A 26,237-nucleotide genomic window follows, 5' to 3' on the forward strand; every position below is an offset into this window, starting at 1 on the left:
CAAAGGCGGTGCTTCTACGGACCCTGGAAATTACCACCCCATAAGCTTGACGAGCCTTGTCTGCAAAGCTATGGAGAGGATCATAATGGAACTCATAAATAAAGACATTGGGGACCTACAGACACTGGATCCTACCCAATTTGGCTTTGTCAAGGGCAGATCCTGCCTCTTGAACTTGGTCGACTTTTCGAAACAGTCACTAAGGCCATTGATGAGGGTAAGGCAGTTCACACAGCCTACCTTGACCTAGCAAAAGCATTCGACACAATACCCCACTCTGGCATCATAGAAAAGCTCACCAGCTTAGATGTAAACCCATATGTCACAAGATGGGTTGCAAACTGGCAAGGACAGAACACACAGGGTTAAAGTTGCTGGTGCCATGTCAGACTCTAAGCCGGTCACGGCGGTGTCCCACAGGGCTCAGTCCTGGGCCCCTCTTGTTCGGCATTTATTTTTCTGAAGTGCAGGCAAACATAGGGGATTGTGGCTGACAAAATTTGCAGATGACTGCAAACTGGGCACCATAATTGACACTCCATCAGACACAGACATCCTCCAGAAAGGTCTCATAGAAATGGATAACTGGTGCCAGAGCCATGGCCTTAAGCTAAATGCCAAAAAATGTATAGTCATACCCTTTGGGAAAAACAAGGTAACCCCTAATTACCACATAGGTGGTAATCCATTAAACACAGAAGAAGTTATCAGGGACCTGGGGACCCAAGTTGACAGTAACCTCTCTTTTGACACTCACATTGCCAAAGTGGTTAGGAAGACCTTCTACATTGCCCACCTGATCATGAAGGGATTCACATCCAGATCAGGAGAGGTTATTGTACCCCTGTACTCTTCACTTATCAGACCAATGATTGAGTACAATGCCCCATTCGGAATGTACCTTACCCGACACCTGCCGCAGTTGGAAAGACCCCAAAAGTTCCTCACCAAAAGGATAAAGGGGCTCAAACATAGGTCATACGATGCCCGACTGAAGAAACTCCAGCTCTATTCAGTCGCATACCGTCTGCTCAGAGGTGATCTGTGCCTGACATACAAGGCCATGTCCAACCCGGAATTAATGGACATGCTCCACCTCAAAAAATCCAAATCCACCAGAGCCACGAGAGCAAGAGACAAACCTCAACACGGATATAAATAGGACGTGCTGGAGGGACAGATTCGTCACCCAGAGACTCCCTACACTATGGAACAGAATCCCAGTCCATGTGAGCCAGAGCCCCTCACTGACTCTGTTCAAGAGAAATCTTGAGTGGATGGGAGATCGTAGGTTTACCCCGGGAATCATCTCTGTATCACTGCTGGACAGAGGCACAGCAAACTAATGGGTATAGTATTCTCATCCTAAGGGGTGGTGAAAGCCACACACACTCTGGCTAGGCTTATAAATGCCCTAGGGCAGATAGCCTAGTATATGGGTCTCCATGCTTTGTCCTTTCTTAGGACTAGAAAGAGTCTTGAGTAAAATCCTTGTCCTTGCTCCTGTCTAGGTACCTGCTGAATGGCTCTCATGTCCATGAGAGCTGTAATTTGTTTTCGTGCCTCTGCCCATTGACTTGGTGGCAGGTTTGGCATTCCTTTTATCCTTGGCAAGGTATGAAAGTGGAATCTGTATCCTTGTGAGACAATGTTTAGGACCCATTTGTCTTTTGTGATGAAGTGCCAGTTGTCTGCAAAAAGTGCAAATTTTCCTCCCAAGGGAGCTGCCAAGAGAGATTTGCTTGGTAGTTTGAGGGTTCAGTCATTGTGTTTGTCTTCTGCTAGCTTGGGGCCTGTCTTCTCCTCCTTTCTGGGTAGCAGTACCCCATTGGCGAGGCTTGTAAGGGCCTTGTGACTGACATCTGCCCCTTGGGCGTCTGTATTTGCCCCTCTGTGATCTGTCAGAAGCTGGAAAGGACCAGTTTTTTGTTGGTCAATTTCTGCTGAAACGAGGGGGTTGTACCTGTAAAAAATCCTCGACAGTCTGCATAGACTTTTCTTTAAAACCTCTTCTGCTTTGACACCAAATACATCCTGCTGTAAAGGTGCATCCAATAATTTTGCTTTAACATGATCAGGAAGGGTTTGTTCTTTTAACCAAGCATGTCTACGTATGACAGACCCAGTAACAGCTGCTCTACAGGAAGCTTCCAATGAATCAAATCCACATTGTAAAGTATGTTTGCCCACCTGTTCAGCTGCATGCAACAGATGCTGCATTTCCTTGAAGTCAGATTGTTCAGAATGTGTGCTCATTTTTTGTTTTAAATTTGAGACATTAGGAATTGCTGATATTTCAGCATGTGAAACTGACAATTTAATGCTCTCATAGCCAGAGTAGTTGAGGTGTATATCTTCTTTCCCCATCCATCTAGGGCTCTGGAATCCCTTTCACAAGGCACAGGATATTTAGCCATAGAAGCTTTAGCCCCTTTGGGACCCTGGGAAATTGTTTCTGGGTCAGCCACAGGGCTTTTATAAAGGAATTTGTGTGAGTCAGGTACTCTGTAGTATGTCTGGTTTGGCTGGAGCGGGAGGTAGAGAGCCTGGATTTAGACTAGACTCCAAATAAACATCATCCGCAATGTCTAATACTGGAGGGATAGCAAGTGGTCTGTGCTGGGGTAGTAAAAGGAACTCTCGGAGCCTTTTCTTAGAATCAAAGTAGTCCTGGCCTTCCCAGTGGAAATGTTCCCTCATGGTATGTAAAGTTTCCCCAAAGGAGTAGTCTTCAGGGGGAGATGCTGAGGGAATAGAGTCTTCAGCATCAGAGTCTTCATAAGGGGTAAAAGCGTAAACCTGTTACTCAGAAGAATCTGAGGAAACTGAAACCTGGTCAGAGGAAGCATAATCCTCCTCTTGTCTTGGTCTTTTATCTGGAGGGGGATGGGAACCCCTGATTAGGGTAATCAAATCTTCAGCCATCTTAAGCATCTGTTTCTTAGGCATGGGGCCTTGAACTGGAGACTGATGTGCAGTCTTTTTTGGTTTTAATGGAGTTTTAAGCTTAACATAAGATTTAATAGTGAGTGTAGTCGGTCTGAAGACACCTTCTGCAACCGAAGGTGTTTCTACTGCACCGGGATCTCCTTCTGCTCCGGTGTCGGAAGGGCCTAATGAAGATGGCTGCGACGGCCTAGTACACTCCGCTTGAAAATCCAAAGCTGTCTGTGGTTCCAATTCTGCGGTCGTCAGGGGATGCATAGGCGCCTCACTGAAAACCGGAGAACCGGCGACAGGCCCAGCAGAGACCTCGGAGTCTGGCTTGTTCCTAGGCTGCCTGTCCTTATCCTTGCGTTTTTTATGCATGCCGGTCGTCGGCTGCTCCGACGGCATGATATAATTAAATTTCCTACCAAAGTAATGTTGTGCGAAGTTTTGATAGTTCGTTTATTAAACCCAGCACAAAACCGACAACCTGTGATGTCGTGGCCTGGGCCTAGGCAAGGAATACAATAAGAATGGAAGTCCTTATGAGGTATTTGCTTCCCACAAGAAATGCAATTGGTAACTTTTTCTAACATCGGACTGAGGCAAGAAAAGGTTCCCTAACGGGGTACTTCGCTTTAGTGAAGACTTCGGACTGAAATTTGATTTGAAAATCTCAGGTGTCAGCCGACCGGCACTTGCGAACTGCTTCGGGCACCGTGCGGCAAGAAAGACTGAAGAAAATGGCATTAGATGCCTCATATACCCCTGGCGCACTGACGTCAGGGAAGAAGCGACAGCAACCGACGCCGGACCAAGACTTTGGAACTCAGGCCGACTGTGGGACCGCCTGACGGCAGGATAACCTAAGTGTGATGACTGCAGCAGGGTAACACGATGAACATCAGAATCTCTGTCTCTGGAGTATGTATAAGTCAGGAGAGAACCCCAGACTCTGGAAATGTGTTTCAGAGATACTTCCACTGACCCACTCCAAAATCAGAAGGGCACTGCAAAACATGCCAAACAAGACTGACCAGGCATACAACAGCACATCACAGAACAAGGTGAAAGGCGTAATGTATGACTGTGGCAGCATAGGTGAAATGTTGGATAGACAGCAGGATACAGATCATGGTTATGGGAGCCCCACCACAAGAAGGGATGGTTACCAGCAAGATACTATTGGGGACTGTCCTGTTTCCCATTATTTTCAATGCTTGCACAAGTGACACTGCAGAAAGCTTAGAAAGAGATGGCTACCATTCTGCTGACAACACTATTTCACAGGATTACTATATGTGAAGGTCCAGAAAAAGACAAGGGCAGACTTGAAATAGAACAAATGTTCTGAAACCAGACATCTCAAATTTAGTACAAAAATAATGCAGCTGGGAAGCAGAAATTGAAAACGTACACAATGTGGATGGATGGACAGATGCGTGTTGTAGACGTTGCAAGAGACAGTTAAATAATAATAAATAAAATTACAACACATGGAAATGCAGACAAGATGTCCCGTTTCTCATACACACTTTTTGTGCGTGTATTGTGTATGTTGTGACTACATAATAATTCAAAATAAATACAGTGGCAGTGGCACAGGAGGATAGCATTGTGGCCTCATAGCAAGAGGTTCTCCAGTTCGATTGTAGGTTGTGGTGCCTTCTATGCAAAGTCTGCTTAGCCTCCTGTATTTGCTGGAATTTTCTTTGGGGGCTCCAGTTTCCTCCCATATTCTAAAGACATGCAGTAGGTGGACTGGATACTCTAAATTCACTGCAGGTTGAGTGTTCGTATAGGTATGCATAATGCAAAAAACAACTGTGGCAGGTCCAGCCACCCAGTGATGTGAACATTGAATTTAGATGATTGCCACTGTGGACTTGGCTCCAAGACCATAAGTGCAAAAAATGGTATAGAGATTTTAGATGGAAAAGGACAACATATGATCTTAGGGGAAAAACACTAACATTACCTTTTCAGACAATGCTCTTCTCCTGCTCTCTCTTCCTATGGTCAAATTTACTTACTGGCACAATGCAAAATTATACACAGTACAAATATAACCAAAATGCATTTATGAAGAGAGACGCAAGTCATTACTACACAATTTCTTTTTCTAGCTATTCTAATCACACACATCACTAAAGCAAATAAAAACTTGAGACTGTTCACAGCATAATCATTTCTTCCTAGGGCACAACTCAATTCCCAGTAGTCATACTAAAAATAGGTAGAATAAAATAAATAAATCAATCTACATCTACTCACTTTTTTCTGATTCTAACCACAGCAATACGCACAATTACCTTGCACTCATAAATCAGGAAAAATAAATAAATAAATAAAAACCCCACCCAAAAAAAAGAGATTCATACCCTGCACAATATAAATAGCTTAAATACAAATAAAAATCACAAATACAACAATGACTCAAGTGGTACAGTAGTAGAATCATTTTCAAAAACTAAACTCATTAGCAAGATTTACAGTCTTTACTGAAGAAAGCGGTGGTGGTGCTGCAGTAGCGTTGTCGCCTCACAGTTAAACGTTGCCCGTTTGATTCTCAGTTAGAGCGTCTACTGTGTGACGACATGCGTGAATGGGCGTTCCTTTGTTGAAGGTTGTGCGTTAGGCCCAGCAAGCCAGCACGTAAAAACTCTACTGCCAATCATTAGCGGACCGGAGTTCCGCTGTGGCGACCCCTAACTGGGAAAAGCCGAAAGACACGCACACTGAAGGAAGTCATCCATACTCAATCAGGTGTATTAAGATATAAAATGCTGTGGTCTTAAAAGTAGCATCATTCACACAAACTTTATTCAAGGCATCCAGTTTACCAAGATAAGAAACATTTTGTGTTTGTAATAATGGCTATCAAGTGCAACAATTTCCCACACAGATGAAAGTAGGCCAGTTGTGGACAGCAAGAATTATACAGATTCCAGATTTGAAGCATCTTTGCAACATGCGAGCATAACACCTAAACCAGATTAGCACCATGGGTTGGCACTCTCGCACACACTGAATTCAACCAAAGTTTAAACTCCCTCAGGTTCACATGGCAGTAAAGAAGAAACATGTAGGAAAGAATCACTAGCTTCACAAGAACATACATTATATCCAAATGGTGAGGTAGTTATTCACAATAATGTACAATATAGATGTATATTATATAGCTCATTCATACAATGTACTAGTCTCCTAACAACACAACATAACTAAATGGACAGGCAACACACTAGACTTCTATTTGCATCCACAGGGAATGAAAGTACAACTTGGCCAAGCATCTGCTCAGACACAGAGACAAGGTCCCTCAGACTAGTTTCCCCTAGCTCCTTGTAATGGTCACTAACACACTCACCAACACACGCACGCTCATGCACACATGCCAGCATACCAACACGCACACATGCCAGCAGAGCCTTATTTAAATTTAAGCTCCATGGCCGATATCTCAGCTGCTTAAATGAATGTCAACCCTTACTCTCTCACTTGGGGCACATCTTCTAAGGTGCTGTCTGTGCACCCTAACAGTTCTGCTCAGGGCAGACACTGCCTTCTCTCTGCCCTTGCTACAGCACTGACATGAGGTCAGTAGGTAGCAATGTACAGGAAGATTGCTAAACTGTCAAAGATGAATCAACATATGTAGCTGATTACTTACAAGTACTGAGTGGTATGCCAGTAGACACTGCAGCTGGAGACACGATTTAACAAAAGCAAGTCATTCAGAAACTTTAAAAACTTTTAAAACTAGTTGTCTAAGTGCTAATCAAAGCAGCAGCTGGGACTCCTGCAAAAAAATACCAACCTCCACAAGGGTATGAGAATGCATATGACAGCATGACAAACTCAGTCCTACCATTGGGAGACAATGGAAAAAAATGTGCAGCAGTCACCCTACTGTGTCACATAATGGGGACACGGATTGCACTGTGGGGCAAAACCTGGGTGTACAACAAAATCACTTTAGTGTGGTAGCCTCCTTAGAGATGTTTTGGGTATAGCAAATAACAATAATATGACACCAAGACTGATGCAAATATAAAAATACAACAAAACATGCATATTTCCCCATTTCTATGGGAAGGTGCATTTTAAACACAACATACAATAACTTTTCAAATGGGCTTCGGCTAGTTTGCTGTCTGTCTGATGCGGCCTTCAAAAATCCACGTAAAGCACTGGATACACCTTAATTCTCCAGTAATTAAGCTGGATTTAAAGAATGAGTAGAAAGTACAGTTGTACAAGTCCTACTTACTTGTAACAGTAAATGTTTGACTTCATCATTGCCTCACTGGCATTTTGGGTTATCACCAAGGTAACTCAGTGCTGACTAGCTTCAAAAGTTGGGACCCCACCCCCTTCCTGTAACAGCTTACTGGCTAAGCATATCATGAGAGTGAAGCCTTTAACTGTCACAGAAGTGAGTTCAAGCTTTTGCAGTTCCACAAAGGAAGAAAAGTACCTGAAGCTAGAATTGTCTAGTAAGGGTAAATTCAGTCAACCACAATGCGACAAAACCCAAATCCAGCAACAATCTAATCAAAGAAACTGAAACCCACTTCAACCATGCACAATTTTGGGGGTGAATGGTTGATGCTGCCACTGAGGCAGTGAGGAATTTGAGCATCTATCATTATTAAGAAGGACTTTGGCAACTGGACTGTATTCATGTTAATCATAATCATCATCATAAATTTACCATACATTGGAGGTGGAAGGATATAGATCCAGGAGCCCATGAGGAATGGTCCAAGCAAATCCTGCTCTGGAACTTGAAAAGGAATCCAGTTTTTAGTGGTTTACAAGAGGAATGAACAGAGGATCAAGCTGCTGCCTCTAGAATGCTTCTACAGTCCACCCTTTCAAATATGCCATTGAAGAGGTTAAGGCTTTAGTCAAGGGAGTTTTAACATTGCCAGGAAGAGATGGACCACTGTGGGAGTAACAGAAGACAGCAGCAGCAGGGGACATTCACTGTGTAATAGTTTGCTTAGAGACCAGTTGACCTTTCTTACCTCCCATTTAGGATAAACAGCAACTCAGTATTCCTAAAGGGCTTTGTTCAATCAAGGTAGTAGCCGAGTTGACTGTGTGAATCCGAAGTATGTAGAAAGTTTTCTCCCCCTTTTTTTTTTTTTTTGCAATAAGTTAGACGTCTCGAAGACTGGTGGTTTTATTCCAGGTAAATTCAAAAACATTAGAAATGAATGCTGGATCAGTGCATAACACAACCCCGTCCTTGTGAAAACTCGGACAAGTTTGTCCAAGAGACCCTGCAGCCAAGAGACTTTCCCTACAAATGTCAGAGCAATGAGTATGATAGTCTTCCAAGTAATGAACTGTAATCAGCCTGAAAGGCGGGTTCAAAGGGAGGCAAAATCAATTATTCAACAAAGTTGAGATGTCAGGAAAAAAGGAATTTGCTTTCAAAGGGGGGGGGTTCATGTGCAATGCTCCTTTCATAAACTGACCACAAAGATGAAAGGACGGGAATTCGTGGGCAAATAAGCAGAGATGGCTGCAAGATCCACTTTGACAGAAGCATATAACAAACCATTTCCAAATACCTTTGACAAGTAAGAGGGCTTGAAACCTTTTGGGACCTCTTACTAGCCACCACCTAGAAACCTCTTTCACTTGTAAAATGCAAGATCATCCTGTTGCAGGTTTTCTTGCCTTCTTAAAATTCCTGCTGCAAACCCTACTGGAACAAGTACATATAATATGTCAAAACAGAATCATCCAGTCCATCAGCTGTAACTGCTTCAAGCCGGAGTGTACTATTCACCCTGGATGCTGTGTGAAAAGCTCAAGGTTTGCGAGTAAGCTTGTGGCAACTGCCCTTGACCATTTCAATTCAAAAGGGAGGACTACCTTTCTTGGGCAAAATGGGGTTACCTGAATGTTCTTTGGCAATTCTTTCTGAATCTTTAGAAGTACCTTGGGAATCACAAAGGGTGGAAACGAATATAGGAACATAGCTGACCAAGGGAATAACTGACCAAGGGAATGATAAAATGTCAGTCTTCCAAGCATGGCTGTAAAGATGTTTTGAACAGACCTTTATCAGTTGTCTATTTTGAAAGGAGGCAAAACAGATCTACTTGAGGTGTTCTCCACATCTGGATCAAGTCCTGGAAGACCCCTACATGAAGCTTCCACTCACAAGGGCCTGTCCAGGATCTCATTAGTCCTTCTACAACTGTGTTTTGCTCTGATGGAATGTATGAGGTCGAAGAGTCAGAGAATGCTGTACAACCAAATAGCGAAGACTGTTTAACCTTGTACTCCCTTGCTTATTCAGGTACTACATCCCAACAGTGTTGCCCGTGACCACTAGAAGGGGACCAAGACTCCATAAGTGGTGAAGAAATCTTAAGTCATGAATCACTGCAAAAAATCTCTTACATTTATGTGCCTTGGCATGCTCCAAGAACACCACAAGCCTGACCATGGACATTGGATAGACTGGACTGGGGTCTGCAAACAGACTTCAGATTTTGCAAGGGGAACAAAGAGAAAGGGAGTTCTAGATTTAAAGACCGTTGATCCCTCCACCAATGCAGCTCCTCTTTCACAAATCCCAGTATCAGTACCCGGAAATCCCAGTATCGGTACCCGGAAATCCCAGGGATGAAGATACTGGGGTCCAACAATTCTTTAAGTATCATTATTTTTTCTCATGCATAGTCTGGCTAGTGGTATCATGAGGATCAGTAATACCAGGAGGCCTAGAATTTTGAGAAACTATCTTACAGAGGCCACATCTAGGAGACAGAAAGCCAAGAAAATGCCTTGCAAGTCAGAACTTTGTCTTCTGGCAGGTAGCATGTCCAAAAGCTCTGAGTTTGACATAGTTTTACATGTTAAGCAGAGATCACCTCGGAGTAGGCGATAAGCTACGGAGTAAAGCTGGAGTTTTTTTGAGACCGTTAGTGTAGGGCATCTGTTTGAGGCCAGTGATCCTCTTTGTGAGGTACTTCTGTGGCCTTTCCAGCTGCTGCAGATGTCTTGTGAGGTACATTCCAAAAGGGGCGTTGTACTCTACAATGGGTCTAATGAGTGTGGAGTAGAGGGAAACAATAACCTCTTTTTTTCCTAGATGGACTCTTTTGTGATGAGGTGTGCCACGTAGAAGGATTTCCCGACTACTGTGGCAATGTCATTATCAAAGGAGAGACTCCTGTCCACCTGGGTCCCAAGGTCTCTTATCAAACATTCGGCATTAAGTAGACTGCCACCTATGTGGTAGTTCATGGGTACAGAGTTTTTACCAAAGGGGATTACAATGCACTTTTTAGCATTGAGCTTGAGGCCATGCCTCTGACACCAGACATCTGTCTCGGTGAGGCCCTTCTGTAGGATGTCCACATCATTTGGGACTCTACTATGGCTCCTAGTTTGCAGTCATCTGTGAACTTCATTAACCAGAGGCCTTCTGTGTTTGGTATCTACTGCTCTGAAGTACAAGCTAACAGGAGAGGTCTCAGGAATTAACCCTACGGTACTCCACTTGTCACTGGTTTGAAGTCAGATTTGGAGTCTGCAACTTACAGTGTGGGTTCTGTCAGTGAGCCAGTTGGCAACTCATCTTGTGACGTAGGGATTTATACCTAGTTTAGCTATAATTCCAGAATGGGGGAATGGTGTTAAAAGCCTTGGCGAGGTCAAGATAGGCTGTGTGAACCACCTTACCCTCGTCCACGGCTTTGGTGACTGCCTCAAAGAAGTCAATCAGGTTTAGAAGGCATGATCTGCCTTTCGCAAACCTGAACTGGGTGGGGTCTAGAGTTTGGAAGTTACCAATGTCTTCGTTTATGAGTTCCATGAAGATACGTTCCATGGACTTGCAAAACAGGCTCGTCAAGCTAATAAGGCGATAGTTCCCAGGATTAGTGGTGGCTCCCCCTATGTCAAGTGGGTAACTGTTGCTGTGCGCCATCCAGTGGGCACAAAGCCGGACGTGACACTATGGACTAAACATGGTGCTTAGGTGGGTAGCCAGTTCGTTCTGAAGTTCATGTAAAACGCAGCCTGGGATGTTGTCCGATCCCATGGATGCTGTGTTTTTGGTTTTAGAGTGCAGCTTTTATCTGCATAGATGTGATTGCAGAGACTCTGCATTCTTCCTGTATAGATATGGGCCCTTTAGGGGTGAGAGGGGGGTAATGTTAGCACTGAACCTATCTGCCAGGATGTTGGCAATATCAGTTGGTTCTGTAATTTTCATGCCAATATGCTGCAACTCAGAGCAGATCTGTGTTGCCATTGAGATTCTTGACCTAGCTAATGCTTTGTGGTTGCCCTTAGAATCAGAAGCAATTTTGTTTTCGCAGCTAGCTTTGCAGGATCTTACAAGGGATCTCAGCTTCTTACTGAGGCTGACCAGGCAGCTCCTCCACTCATGGGATTTTACTCTCTTTTGCGACAATTTCTTCCTTCTGTTGTAGAGTTTGTTTATGGCAGGGGACCACCAGATTGGCTTCATGGTTTTGGAGGATAGCATCTTGGCTCTGTTTGGGATAGCACGAATCATGCACTCGTGTAGGTGCTTATAGAGTGGATATGTGTAGGATTCAGCAGTCGTAACTGTATTGTCCATCTACATGGGTGTCATGAAGTTCGCCACTTCTGTCTTTAAGAAGCATGAAGTTGGCTTTGGAGAAAGTTTTATCGTTTCCCCTAGTGGGGTGTGGTAAGCGGATCCAGGGCATTGGAATTTATGAATTCCAGAAAGTGTTGAGCGAAAGAGTTGGTACGTGAGCAGCTTTCCCAGTTAATGGTGGGGTAGTTGAATGGCAGCCCTGTCCCTTTGCTCAGTATCTGACCCCTAAGGGGCTATCTATGCCTTGTCTTGTGTCATTACAGACCCATTGGTCCTCTACAAATCTGACAGTCCTACAAAATACCATAACCAAGAATCCAAGTCTTGATAAGCAAATAAATAAAACAAGGTGTAGGGTGATTCATTACATACTCCTTTATCCACCTCTGGAATGGGCTCTTGCTGATAATTAAGCAGTGGAATACATTATCTACCTTCAAATTGGAACTGGATGGTTAGATGGTTATATAAAAAAATCACTCTCTGGCTTTACCTCTTTTTTTAAGAGGGCTAGGCTAATAAAGTCCAAGGGCGTTACGGAATAAACGGACAAGACTCTGCTGCCTTGTATTTCTTACGATTCCAGGCTGAAACTGGCTCAATACACAAACAATGAGAATACAATTGTGACATTAAAGGTGTATTTTAATGAATGCCCACAGTATTTCCAGTTGCTTTCTAACTGGATTAGCCAACTGTGAATTTTATTTTAATATGCAATAAAAATGCAAGTCTGCACTTAAGCATGGCATGATACTTCAATAACAGAGAACATTACAGAAAAAATGAAATGTACCTGCTTGATTTGATTTAGCCTGCAGTTCAACTAGAAAATTTATATAAAAAAATAAATAAATAAATAATTTTAGGAGACACAAATGTTTAGCCTGCAAAAACAAACAGTGCATGCAACTCTCAATTCTGTCATCTAATCATCCTAAAGCATGCACGACACAGACTGCACTGCAAGCCCTGTTCATGTGCACAATTATAAAAACCGTTCCCTCTTTCTTGTTGCAACTATTCTTCTACAGTTACTGGACAGAGCTGTATATTGTTTTCCAATAAACCTTGCTTAATAAAATTACTAACAGCAGCTCAGCTCCATGGTATTGAAGGATTAATTCTTATGTCACAGGTGATACACACCTGAATTGTAGCTCGGGCAACTGTAAAAGCTAGTAGTGAGGACAGAAGTGAAGAGAGCAACCACTGCATTCTCACCCATTTGGGGGAAAAGGAAGTAGCTCTGGCTCACCCCATGTGTGACATCTAGCAGGAGCACTAGGTCCTCTCCCTCCCCATGGAGCTAGAGTCTAGCAGACCCACAGTATCACAGGAAAATCACAAACTAAGTAATAGATAATTCAGTGTGCAGACATGCTTCGACTCAGACAGCACCCACCACAGGGAAATGCTCCAACAGGGAATAAGGCTGCTTCGGATGACCAGTGGGCTGACCTTCTTCACTACCACTGTACTCTTGCCATGGTGTGAATGAGCTGCTTGGGGATTCCCAGACAGGAATAAATGGGACAAAGGCCTCTCACCTTAAGGGGGAATTCCCAGTTCCTTCCTGCTACTTCAAAATGAATGGGAGCAGATGGGGGGGGGGGTTATCAGAAAAAACGTCTCTTTGAACTATGCACACTTACTTTACACAGTAAAGTGCCACTCCAAAAAACCGTCCATGTGTACACTGCCTCAAAAATAGAAATTACAATAAAAACTTACAGCCTGAAAACAGGATGAAGATTTGAGAATGGGTACAAAAAATTACCATAGCTCCTGTAGTTTTGAGCACAAAAAATAAAACTACAGCAAATGTCAGGGAGAATACGTTAACATAATCACTAAATTTGTTTATAAAACATCTCAACAGCATTAAACTCCAACATCAATAACCTAGTCTCTGACAAAGCAGTACTAAATCTCTAGGGAAAAAATGCGCAATAGCCAGGTGTTCCTAAACCACAAATTTAAATTCAAAATATCTGCAGACAGTGCCAGCACAGTAAAAATATCCACCCACAAGTATCAAGTGGCAGAACACAAATGATACCTTTAATAAATACCAAAACATGGCACACTGTCAATAACCCGGAAGGCTCAGGCTGAAACATCCGAGAAGTCTAAAATCCATACCAGCAAAAAGTCCTCAGCACAAACTACACAGGTCACAACCATGCGTTTCTCTTCAGATTTAGAAAGTACATTATTAAAAAGGTAACAGCATCCAAAGGTGTAGTCCAGAAGTACCAAAACAGTCACATTTAAAGTGAAAAGCACAAAAATTCAACTATTTCAAGTGGCAGCAAAATGTAACAGTCTGTCTGCTTTATGATGGTGGCAATGCCCTCCGGGCTTCAAATAACTGATCTCAAGACATGCCCCCATGTGGTTCACGGCACTGTGTGAAGCATCTGGTATAAAAATCACCCCTCCCCCAAATCAGACACCATGCCCCTGTCTCTCTCTCTCTCTCTGCCAAGTTAAAGAGTAGTATCTACCCAAAAAGTGTAGATTTAAAACAACTTGGGCTACTGTTCACAAGTGGCTGTGTGGATCTGGAGACCACTCTGTGGCTTAGCATGGAAGTGGCAACACTGAAAGCACTATGCTGACTGTGGTAAAGTGAGAGAAGAGGCCGCATTAATCATGAGCATTGGTTAGTGGCCAAAAAGGTGAGATCAAGGACTCATGCAATGGAAATTAAGTTCTTTTACAGGGCTACTTTTCTGCAGCAATGTAAGGAACTTGACAATCCAGGAAGATCTTAAAGTAGAGTGGCCCCTTCACTGGGTTGAGAAGAGTCAGCAGATTTGATATTGGCTCTTTCCAAGACTGCCCACAAGCTCCCCTTCTGGGAGTCATACCAGGCATGACACAATGGTTAGAGAAACCATGACAGACCTACAATACAAAAGGTAATCACAATGTCTGAGAATCCAGCAGAATAAGCTAGGAGGGCCTGCTGCTGGGGTACAAAGTCTGATCTGCCTTAATCAGTCAGCTGCCACTGTAACTTTCACCAAGCCAAGGAGGTTTAGAAAATGGCTGGGTGGACAAACAGAAATATGGTGGGTGCACCCATACGGCATTCCCAAACTGTGAAAGAAAATCAGATGAGAAGGTGCAGACTCATACTTTGCAGCCAGCAGCAGAATCACAGTTATATTACCACAGAAATCCTCAAAACAGAAAAGCCTGCATTCTGGACAAGTTGAATGGAAATTATCTGGGGAACATCACAAATAAATCTCTCGACAGGAACATCTTAAATGCAGTGAATTTTCATATAGAAAGTTTTCCACCACTGCTAAGACACCACAACCCCCATCCAAATAAAGCAAACAAAAAAGCCTTTAACAGGCAAGACAGAGTAATAATACGAAGAATTCTAGAGGAAACATTTACTATGACAATTGAATCATTTAACAGTGGGACTGGGAATAATGGAGTTTTTCTCCCAGCCCTCCACCATAAAGGGGTGGTGTAATGTCCAACTACAATTTCATGGTTAAAAGAAAGTACATTCACAGCTTTTTGGAAAAGCTGGTCCTGTCATGGGATTTCTGTGATAACTTTGCAACAAACAGCCATGTGACTACTCAAAGCTTGATGACATACTCATACAAGCATTTCCACAGCTGGACAAGAAATGTAAACACTGCACACTACCACGTGCAGTTGTGCAAGTAAATAGCCTCAGCTGGGCTGTTTCAAAACATGGTGCCTTGTGAGTAGCACATGCTATAAAGCACCATTGCTAGGAATTACTCACTTTTTTTTATTTCCCCATAAAAGGGAACAAAGTCTAACCATTTAAAATCAGCAGCTTTGAAAAGCATCAGAAGGGACTAGTAACACTGTCTCTCTCAGGTTATAATGCAGCATTTGAATCAATATAAAACAGATGTATAAAATTCCAAAGAAACAATCCACAGAAACTCTGGAAAATCTTCCATTTACTACAATAAAAGGGTTCTGCTATAACAGAATCAAAATGGTCCCCACAACCAGAGTAAAGCTATCAAAAATGTTACAGCGGGCTGCACCTGTTGGGAGTTGCATCCCACTTCTGCTTTTTTTTCCCCATCCCACTTCTGCTTTTTTCCCCCAAGTTGTTGTACGTTCATTCATTTTTCTGAAGTATGCTCCTTCTTAAGCAACGTCATTGGGGAGATCAACTTTATCCTGCCAAGCAACAACTACAAGGACTTGGAACCACTTCTGGATAAGACAGTTCATTGCAAGACTTCCATGCATATACACATTACAAGCAATGTGGAGAATTGTTAGCACACCTACGAGTGTTTTTTTTGAATACCAGAAGTAGCAGATAGTAGCAAAAACCAATGCAACAAAAAAATATTGAGAACCATGTGGCAGCAATGCTAACCACTATTCAGTATACAAATATAGCTAACATAAAGCTGCACCAACAGCATAGTGCAATACTGTCGAGCTACAGAATTCAGTGGCTGCTAACACACTGAAGGAAAATACTTGAACTTTACAATGTCTCCGCAACAGTCTAGTAGACTAAAATCTGCAAAAATATAATAAATGCTAGAAGCAAAACTACAAAGTTAGGCTGACTCTGCATTTTGCTGGGATATAATGAACTTATAAAAATAAAAGTGGGGCAAAAAACTTGCCACAGACTCTGCACATAAACTCAGTAATTATTATGGTCACTATGCATCTTTCTGTACTGTGCTAGCTCTTAAGAAACACCTGAAAGGTGCTGTAGGGAAAAAAAAAGTCTAAAATGCTCAATGCTATTAACATTTCAGTGTCCCATTACCAATGACAAAACAAATATGACAAGAAAATGCATCTTATGTGATGCACAAATTGTTTTTCATTTACTCTGTTTACAGATGTACATAAACACACTGATTTAGTCTACAAAAAAGACCATTTCTGATTAAAATCGGAGAATAACCTTTGTAATCCCAAACAATTATGGAAAGGTCAACAACTAAAACCAGCCATACAACTTTGTGTTGTACAAGGAGACCTGCCTGACCGAGCCAGCTGAGGAGAATTAGATTAGCTACTTTGAGATGCAGCAGCTAGACAGACAAAGGAATAAGTGCCACTAGGAGACACTACTCTGATACTAAACCCTCACATCATAAAACCCTCAATGCCAATTTAATCAAGTGCTTCAAACCCCCTTCTGTTCAAGATTACCAGTTACAGGAACTCTCTTTCTTAAAATTGGCTGCCCCATTTCCCCTCTTCTGGCACCATCCTACCCCCATGTCATCCAGATTAACTCTTTTTCCAGTTAGTCTTCCTTTTAGTCTTCTCCTCTGTCCTTTTAATACACTCAACTGTAACAAGTGTGAATCAAGTTTCAGCCAGGGATAAGTCATACGCTTCTAGATGCCAAGTCTTGCATCTTTAAAAGCTTTGTATAACACTTTCATCCAACGATAACCCAAACAAAAACCAAAAGCAAGAAAGGAAACTCAGTCTTATATTTTTCTTTGAAATTTAAATGAAAATAAATTTCGTATAAAGCTTAAAGCTAATAATTAGCTGCATGGCTGCTGAATCATACATCAATGTACTGTACGAACATGTATATAAATGCATGGAACTAGCCATACCCAACAGAACCAAGAAGCTCTCCTCCAAAAAAAAAAGAAAGAAAACGTCACCTTAGTGTCCCTTTGATGTTACACTGAGATGAGAGAAAAGTTACACATGGCCACAGGTATACATTGTATGCAGACGAGAGTCTAGTTAAGTCAGAACACCAGGATAAAACCAACACAGACAGGAAGCACCTCTCAACCTCTTAGCTCTTGACTCAAGGTGAAAAATAAAAAAACAATGGTGGACAAAGGACCAAGTGCAGGTAGAGATACTGCCCTACTACTACCTGCTTCAACTGCTAGGACTCGGGTCAAGTTAGCTTGGCACTGACAACAAAGTTTCCAGGCTAACCACCCAAACCTGAAATGATAGTCAAATAAATACTACATCTTAATTCACCCATCACAGTATATTTACGATGAAACACATGCTATCAATGAGATCCAAATCATTTTCCCCTTATTTCTTACATATGACAAAGAACTTTACATCAGCAACAATAAATGAATGTGTGAAATGCAAGAAAACTTTGGGACTGATGAATGCTTAATTCATTAGCAACTACAAAAATAAAGCAGTAAGGATTCTCCATTCTTAATTAGAAAACATTACAAACATGTGTCATTCAAATGGGTGAAAATGCAGATTCCCAACAGCAAAATACACTCAACATGTATGAAAGCTATTCAAAATCTCACAGTAGACATTGAAAAAATGTCATATTGTAACTGTAAATTACCACATAACCTCTGTGACTTAAAATTATTGTTACGTCAGCAAGAAAAGTGAAACTAGACAAGGATATTACTAGAAATTCAAACTTCTGCATAATGTTCCAGCATAAAGGAAGTAAGAAAATGTTTGAAAAGTTGCAAAAGCAAAACAGACTGTAAAGAAACAAGACAGTGGAAACTAGTGCGCCCCCCCCCCAAAAAAAAAGATACACAAGACTTTTTAATAAACTGAATTTCAGCACTTCTAAAAATTACCTCAAACCCTATAATTTCAGGCATCTTAACCCAACAACCTAGTCTAAAATTAACAATTTATTCAAGTTTCTTAAAGTAATAAGCATTCAGTTCTTTTTTTCTGGTAAACTGAAAAACCAAGCAATCATTAATAAATTCAAACTGTTTACAAATATTAAACAGAGACAAAGAGTTCAACAAAAAAGTACAAAATTCAGATATTAAAAAAGTCATCTCAACTAAAGACAATTCCCAAATGAAATGTTCATGACAAAACAGAAATTATGAGTGGCACCCAAAATAAATTTTAAAACTTATGACATGTAATCAAAGGAAAAAGTATGCCTGCAGAATGAAAAAAAAAAAGCACACACCTTTATTTCATCATCTCTTGTTATTTCATGCATTTTAAACACTTTCTTTTGGGCTCTAAATGTAATTCCAGAGTCTGCCCATATGGGGTCCGGCACCCTCATCTTTTTAGTCTACATCCAGATATTCTGCAAAACTGTTTGAATTTAAACCATTACATCATAGCGCCTAAGCTCCAGTCAATGCATGGACTTTACATGTGTTCACATATACTTTGCTTCCTATTGGACAGTCAGGTTTAAATTATCATCTCTTGCTTTTCAAGGAGTACTTAAAAGCCAAAACAGGATAATTATATGCAACAGAATTCTTAGCGCATGAACTTTGTCTCCTGCTGTGAGACATCAACCACAGCAGCAAACAGTTCAAATTTTCAACTTTGACAGACACAAAGTGGAGGTGTTTAGAGGGAGGGGAGATGAGTTTAATGACTACAACTCAGGCATTTCAGAAGAAAAGGGAGATGAATTTAATGACTACAACTCGGGCATTTCAGAAGAAAAAAAAATGTCCACTTTAGCAAGAAAAAGTAGCAACAGGCACGGAGAATACTGTTGTGTGTGACTATCCCAGTTTGTCTTTTAAGTAGTCACTGAAAAGCAAGAAATGGTAATTAAATCTGACTGACTAAAAGAAAGAAGGATATACAAGAAAACATGTAAAGTCAATGCATTGACAGCAGCATAGGGGGCTATGATGCAATATTTTAAAACAAAACACTGCAATGTGGGATATCTAGATCTAGAAGAAAAAAAAAATCAAGATGCCATGTGGGCAGACCCCAGAATTATAATTAAATATATTGAAAAAAAAAGTACACAAGAGTCCAAAAGTGGTGTTAAAATGCAGGAAACATCAAGACATGATGAAATAAACTTGTTTTTTTTCCAAGTCAATGGGTGTGGTTCTCCTTTAACTGGGTAAGCCCACTGAACAGAGAGACCCAAATGAGAAGGAAGCACTGCCTGGTTAGTCTTTTGTCATGCTGTCACACTGCCTTGTAGCATCCCGCAAGTTCAGTGCTGCAATGGATTTTGTTATCACCTACCCACATTTATTTGGGTAATTTTTTTATAAGAAGCTTCATACTTTTTTTGAAACCATGGCCAAAATAAATTTTGTGTTTTCTGACTAAATGTTATGGTTGGGATGGCAGACTTTAATGGAGGCATGTCTGCACATGCGCAGATGGCATCCATTAAAGCCTATGGACAACACCCAAGTTTCCCCCAAGCTGATGTCACTGAAGTTAAAGATCGCTGCTACTCTTTAGTGGCATCAGCACGGAAAAAACTATTTTCAATCCCCCTCCCTCGCTTTTGTATTGCACCAAGAAATGTTTGCTGTTGGACCCACCCAATTTCAGCTACACTACTACACAAACTGCCTGACTGATCCACATTTGTATAAAGTAAATAACTGAGAAACAGCTAATGCATAACATTAAGGTTCTAAATATGACACTACTATACAAAATAATAATTACCCGGTAAATATGCATTTACTTTGCCCTGCTTGGAAATAATGTGCACCCCAAACTTGCAGATACCACCACTTTTAAAAAAAAATCTTTAATCTGACCTTCCACCGTAGGTTAAAATAAGCAGAATCCTATTTTCTCTTTTGCCTATCATATGGCATATGTCTATTGCATTAAAAAAATATATACCGCCTCAGCCCTTACTACAGTAAAAAAGTCATTTGGTAGAATTTTGCAACCCTACTTTTCCATAAAACTAGTGCGGTGGTGGTGCTGCGGTAGCGTTGTCACCTCACAGTAAGAAGTTGTCCTGTTCGATTCCCAGCTAGAGCGCCTTCTGTGTGGAGACGTGTGAATCTACTGCCAATCATTAGCGGACCGGAGTTCCGCTGTGGCGACCCCTAACCGGGAAAAGCCGAAAGACACAACAACTTTTCCATAAAGCTAACATTTTTTCTAGTTTATGCTCGGTACACTACTGCAGCTGTACAGTCTGCCAATTATGGCAACAGACACCATCTTTTTTTAATTTCATTTGAGGCAGCAGGTTGGGTCTCATTTATTTTTTGTTTTTAAACAATGGACACAGCACATTTGTATGTCAGGTTTTAACTTGGGTAGAATTACAGGACGTGTATTATAACAATGACAGCAGAGTGACCATTTATATGACAGTCAACAGCCTTGCATTCTCTATATGACAATATTTATTTTGCTGTCTTTAGGTCAGACCCCAAAAGAACTCCAAGACTACCTCAAGATAAAGGACCTTTAAAAAGGGAAAAAAAAAAGGTATACAAAACAGAGACAGACACTCAACATGCATGCCTCAGTCTGGTGAATGAATACATATTATGGAATGTAGCTATAAATCACAGTCTGTACTACCCTATCTATTAAATTATTTATTTTATTTGCATTTGTTTACTGGGATGGTCTGCTAGGCAAAAAGTGTCCAATTGCAATGGAGGCTCAGGGAGAAAAGCTCCACAGTGACTTATACAAACAACAAATATATCATATACAACAAGAGATGACAATAAAATAGGTTATCGACAATACAAACATAGGCAATACAGCCATAAATAAGACTCCCTTCTTATACTACCAGTATAAGTTGTTGTTCTTTCGGCTTTTCCCGGGTTAGGGGTCACCACAGCGGAACTCCGGTCCACTAATGACTGGCAGTAGATTTTTGCAGTGCCATGGTGCCAGCTCGATGCCCAACCTTTGAAGGCACGCCCATTTACGCATGTCTTTCGAACGCCACTCGACCGCGGGGAGGACATGCAGACTCCACACTACCAGTATTAAGTAACAGTAGCAAAAGATTATTACTCAGGAGATGGGAAGGATTAAGGAGATATGTAGGATGGAGAAGGAGTGAAGTGGAGGTGGTAGTGGGAGAAGAGGAAAAGGTCAAGTTCAGGAGTGGGAAAAGAAAGTTCAAGTTATGGACTGTGAGGAACTGGCATATGAGCATAGCCACTGTGAAGGCAGGTGTTGTTTTAAGGATTTTTTGAAGAGAGATGTGCTGCTGGTGGATCTTAGAGTTTCTGGGAAAGAGAGTTCCATAAATTAAAACCAGTTATATAGCTTTCATTATTTCTGCAAGTACTCTGCATCCTTGTAGGAAGTACTGCTAGTACGGTATAAATTTACAAAATTACTTTGCAATCTAAAAATACTATGAAGTAATAACTAAAATCCCAGTGCATTTTGAATGCCTGACTGGCAGAAATAAAGCAGTATAACAAATTTATCATAAATTACAATTACGCCTAACAAAGAGATAACGTAAAATCATAACATGTTTCATGCCATCACAAACTTGCCACTATTTCAGTAATGTGCAATTGCTACTTCCTATTGTCTTTCTTCTCTTTTGTGTCAACTTACTGATTATATGAGAGTCTAGACATTTTGATATGTTAATGCTAACATTCTAGGACTTAAAACAGTTGTCAAGCAAGAGACACAGCAAATGGGGGTTGGGTGGAAAAATGCAGTCTGTCCTAAGTGGCAGTCAGTGTTGTCCCATAGGAACCTGTACTGGGGCAACTCTCTGAAGTACTCCACTCAGAAGTAGGAAGTGGGCAATGAATAACCAAATAAACTGACTTTAAAGGCATAATCATAAAAACTGGCAACAATTCATAAAATAAAGTAGTCAAATTACAAAACTCCCCCATCGTTAACCAGGGACAACAGCATGCAACATTTCTACCAGTCTGTATGTACCAAGAAATGAGATAAAGCAAACTTGCCCCTCCAAAGTGCATAGCTAGTCTCTCCACAAAAATCACTGTTCCATTTTATGCCTTACTGATCCGGTCCATTATTAAAACAGAACGCTGCATTCTGCAGTCCTTAAACAAACAGGAGAGCATTTGAAAAGGTGCAATTATTTTTGAGAAAAGTCATAAGACTGCAGTAGTCTTTCAAATGGCTTCAGGAAACATCATTACATTCAGTCTCTTACACGACATTAACAAGTAATCTCTATGTGGTCTGTAAGGTAACATCTGCTTCACTTCTGTTTTGAAAGTCTATGCCTGAAATGTGTCATTGGGTGACTCGGCACCAAATGGGGAACCTAGTAATAAAAGTACCAATACATTAGATAAGACCTCTCCTGACATTAATTTTCATCAAAATAACCTTGGCATGTACATAAAAAAGAAATACTAAAGTTCTAAGACATCAGTACACGGTTACACCAATTAAGCGAAGGACAGTGTGTAGTAAAAGCTTTCAAACCCTGTGAACCCAAAGATTCTGCACATATACTTCTGCATAAAATATCTGCATCTCCTAAGATTCTAGGACAAGTGCACTATGTAGCTCATAATCTTATGAATGTGTCAACCTGCTTGAATCCTGACTCCCTTCGCTAAGCATATGATACTCATGTGCTTAGGGCACAGATGCCACTATGTTATACTCTTCAAATAAAAAATAATCCCTTGCATCTGCACAAGTAAAAGTGAACCCCTTTTTTCAGGCGATGATGATATTTATTTGGTACTGTAAAGAGACAGGACAGGTGTACAATAAGTGAGAGGCCTCACCTGCTAGTGGAATACCACTACGTCATTTTTTCACTTAACCAGGTGAGGCACGGGGTGAGCCCCACCAGTGCTCTTGCTTCTGGCTCCAAGCACCTGGGTGTCTAGGTGTAATCTGCTCCAAGGACAGCATCAGGTGGGTGGTACGTAGCACAGGGGTCTTAAGGTCAGCAAATGGAGGACAGAAACCTCTTATGGATCAGAAAGTGGTTACTTAAGAAAATCATATCACTGCTATGATTTTACAAAACCAATAACTGTACTATAGGCAGATAACGTCACCTGGATGTTTTGCTCAGGGCATGCCCTTCAAACTCGTACACCTACTTCAAAACACACCAGCACCTACTAAATTCCATTATCGCATTCTTCTGCCCCACAAGGTCAGCTCCATATTTATGGGATCACCCTAAGGTTCCTTTCCACCAACTAGTACTGTACCAAACAAGCATAACCTCTTTGTGATTAACCAAGACTACGTCCAACACATCCTCTTCTTTGCTGGCCCCATGACACACTGATTATGTATTTTCCTGTGATACCCACAGTCAAGATTTGATCAGAGACCCAAATGTTACAGGGTTGCTGGACATGGGAATAAAATAATTAACCAAAGGCAGTTCTCTGTTCCTGAACAGATTACGGGGAAAAGTGAGTCTCCCATGTGTCAGGAACTACAAACTGCAAAGAAAAGTCCCATCCCAACCTCAGTGCAAGAGATTTCCCACCCCAGCTGACCATCATCCACTCAAGGACATGTTGCTCCACTATACCTTTTTGTCCCGGAGAAGTAGTTAGCTAGGGTTGGGCTATGCTGAGGCAGTGCTATTCACATCTGTATTGGAGAAAATTGAACAATAATCATTAACAGGGAACAAGAAAAATACCCCCCCCCCCAAGTATGGTCAAGTAGAAGTTCTCCTTAGAGGACATCAAATAGTAGCAGTTTTCTAGCATTATAATTAGTTTTTGCCCAATCCAGTTCCTCAGTGCTTCAGAAGTATCTTGCATCATTCAGGTAACAAAACAGAAAGAATGCTAGATCTAACACAGTTAGCGGATAAATAAAATAAATGTATTTCTAGTGTTCTGTTTGCAAATATGGTCTTAAAATACTCCACTCTAAACAACTAAAGGCATAATATGTAGACATACAAGCAAATGACAGAAAGTTAATTCCAAGTGTTTTCTGGATGAGGTATTTGAAATAAGTTTTAAAATGTCCATTTCTTTGGCACTCAAATGGGTGTCAACACTTACAGCACCCATTAAAATTGTCATCCTAGACAAATGTCAACAATCAACAAAATACCCTATCATACACCATAAAACTCTAAGCGGTTTACCAAATCAATTAAATGTAGGCAGACACACTGTACGTCAATACATTTCTACTATACCCATACCCTTCAAAACAATACATATTCTTAACCCCCACTCAAAAGTTTTAGATTAAGGGACTTGAGGAAACTTTGGGTGCTTTTATATATCAACTGCTGTCCATACTTGCCCACAACATATGTTAAGAAGCAGACACTATATCCCATTTGTTTATCAAACATGTGGGTGCACTGGTCTAGGGCTTAAATTAAATTTGTTTGTGTCAAAGTCACACAAAAGAACACATTTCCGACAATACAGATATACAACATAACACAGCAAATAAACTATTTTTTATAACATATATAACCACATTTTTTTCAAATATGTTAGACTGTAGTTTACAAGTCTCAAACGTAGTTTCAGCAATTTATCTGGGATACAGATCAATCTTCTCAGCTACACTCTACCCCTTGATGGGAGCTAAACAGTTATGTAAAGCATGCCTGGTTAAAGACAAAGTCATAAACACAGTGTGGTCGACTATCAAATGCTGATCTGATTAATCAAGCAAAGTCTATTAGATCCACGAAACATCAGACTACAGCAAGTGTTAAGCTTTGCATTAATGTTGTACTTCACAAAATGGTAGAAGGAACAGGACTACTATATTATACTAGCTAAAAGTTGTATTGAAACCATTTGATACTTCTGTTGCTCTTGACAGTAAAATAATACACTAGTACTGTAGCAGCCGTAGATGAAATGGAGAAAAGCGCCACCCAAACAAACGAATCCTGGAGGGGACTATGAATATTTAAAAGGATATAGGGGCACAGCCCCGTGCATGAGTTGGCAGTGTTACTACACGTAAAAAAGTACACGGAGGTCCAGATTATGGGTATTTCTTTGGAGGGATGGGCTAATTGTTTTCCAAAATTAAAACTGCACCAGAAGCACAAGGAAAATGCAATCATAAAAGCAATGTTCTGGCTACCAAGCTGCATGTCGTACACAGTATTTATGATAAGCTTAAAAGTAAACGATAAACTGAAGAAATGCATTAGCCAGTTGTATAATACACACACAATGTTTTGAAACAAGGATGTGAACTTGCAGTTACGCATGCCATCTATCCACTAACCAAAGACAGAAGTCACAAGAAAATGTAACACACGCTAATCCACTTTTATCAATATCTGCATTTAATAAGAAAAACTCCTTGGAGTAATGCTCGATGATAATTCCATATACAACAAACACCTACCTAGACATAAAAAAAAAAAAAAAAGTGGAAACTAGGATCCATCTCCAGAACTAGGACATTCCTCACTAATAACTCCAGAAAAAACATAGAACATACATACTTCCAAAACAGAACCATGGCGGTAAAGGCAAAATTTAGGACTGCAAGTAAGACAAGTGCTGAAATTACAGGACGGATGGGCGGCACTGTTAACCTGAAAATGACACAGTTCACACTGCCATGAGCTCTTTTGTAAATCAGTGATGGTGATGAGGGAGCACAAACCGTAAACAACCGTCCAAAGACACTAGAACTCCCTCCCCCATACTACATTTGTTACAAATCTTATACATGCATATATCACAAACCTTAAAATCCCATTTAAGCACTACAAAACAACGAAAAGCGCATTAAATGTTTGAGGAACAGAGTACATCGTTCGGGATCCTCTTTAAAAGAGGCAACATAAAGGCTGAAAAATTGCTAAATCAAGTTTTGGAAGCAACTGCAGTACATGTAGCTACTACTGACAAAAACTCACACAAAGTATAACTTAATTATGAATAGTCTTTGTTGACTGTGGTCATGCATCTTTCCCCATCTTCTATTTTGACAGTTA

At 41.0% G+C, this 26,237-nt stretch overlaps 1 protein-coding gene across 1 annotated transcript in view; it reads right to left on the reverse strand.

The window, feature by feature from the left end:
* LOC122808373 (upstream stimulatory factor 2-like) overlaps positions 1-26,237 on the reverse strand; it is a 240,052-nt gene that overhangs the window by 212,515 nt on the left and 1,300 nt on the right. The window lies entirely within an intron of this gene.

The sequence above is a fragment of the Protopterus annectens genome, chromosome 8.part0 (genome assembly GCF_019279795.1).
Source record: "Protopterus annectens isolate FY-2018-M chromosome 8.part0, PAN1.0, whole genome shotgun sequence".
NCBI classification, from domain to species: Eukaryota; Metazoa; Chordata; order Ceratodontiformes; family Protopteridae; genus Protopterus; species Protopterus annectens.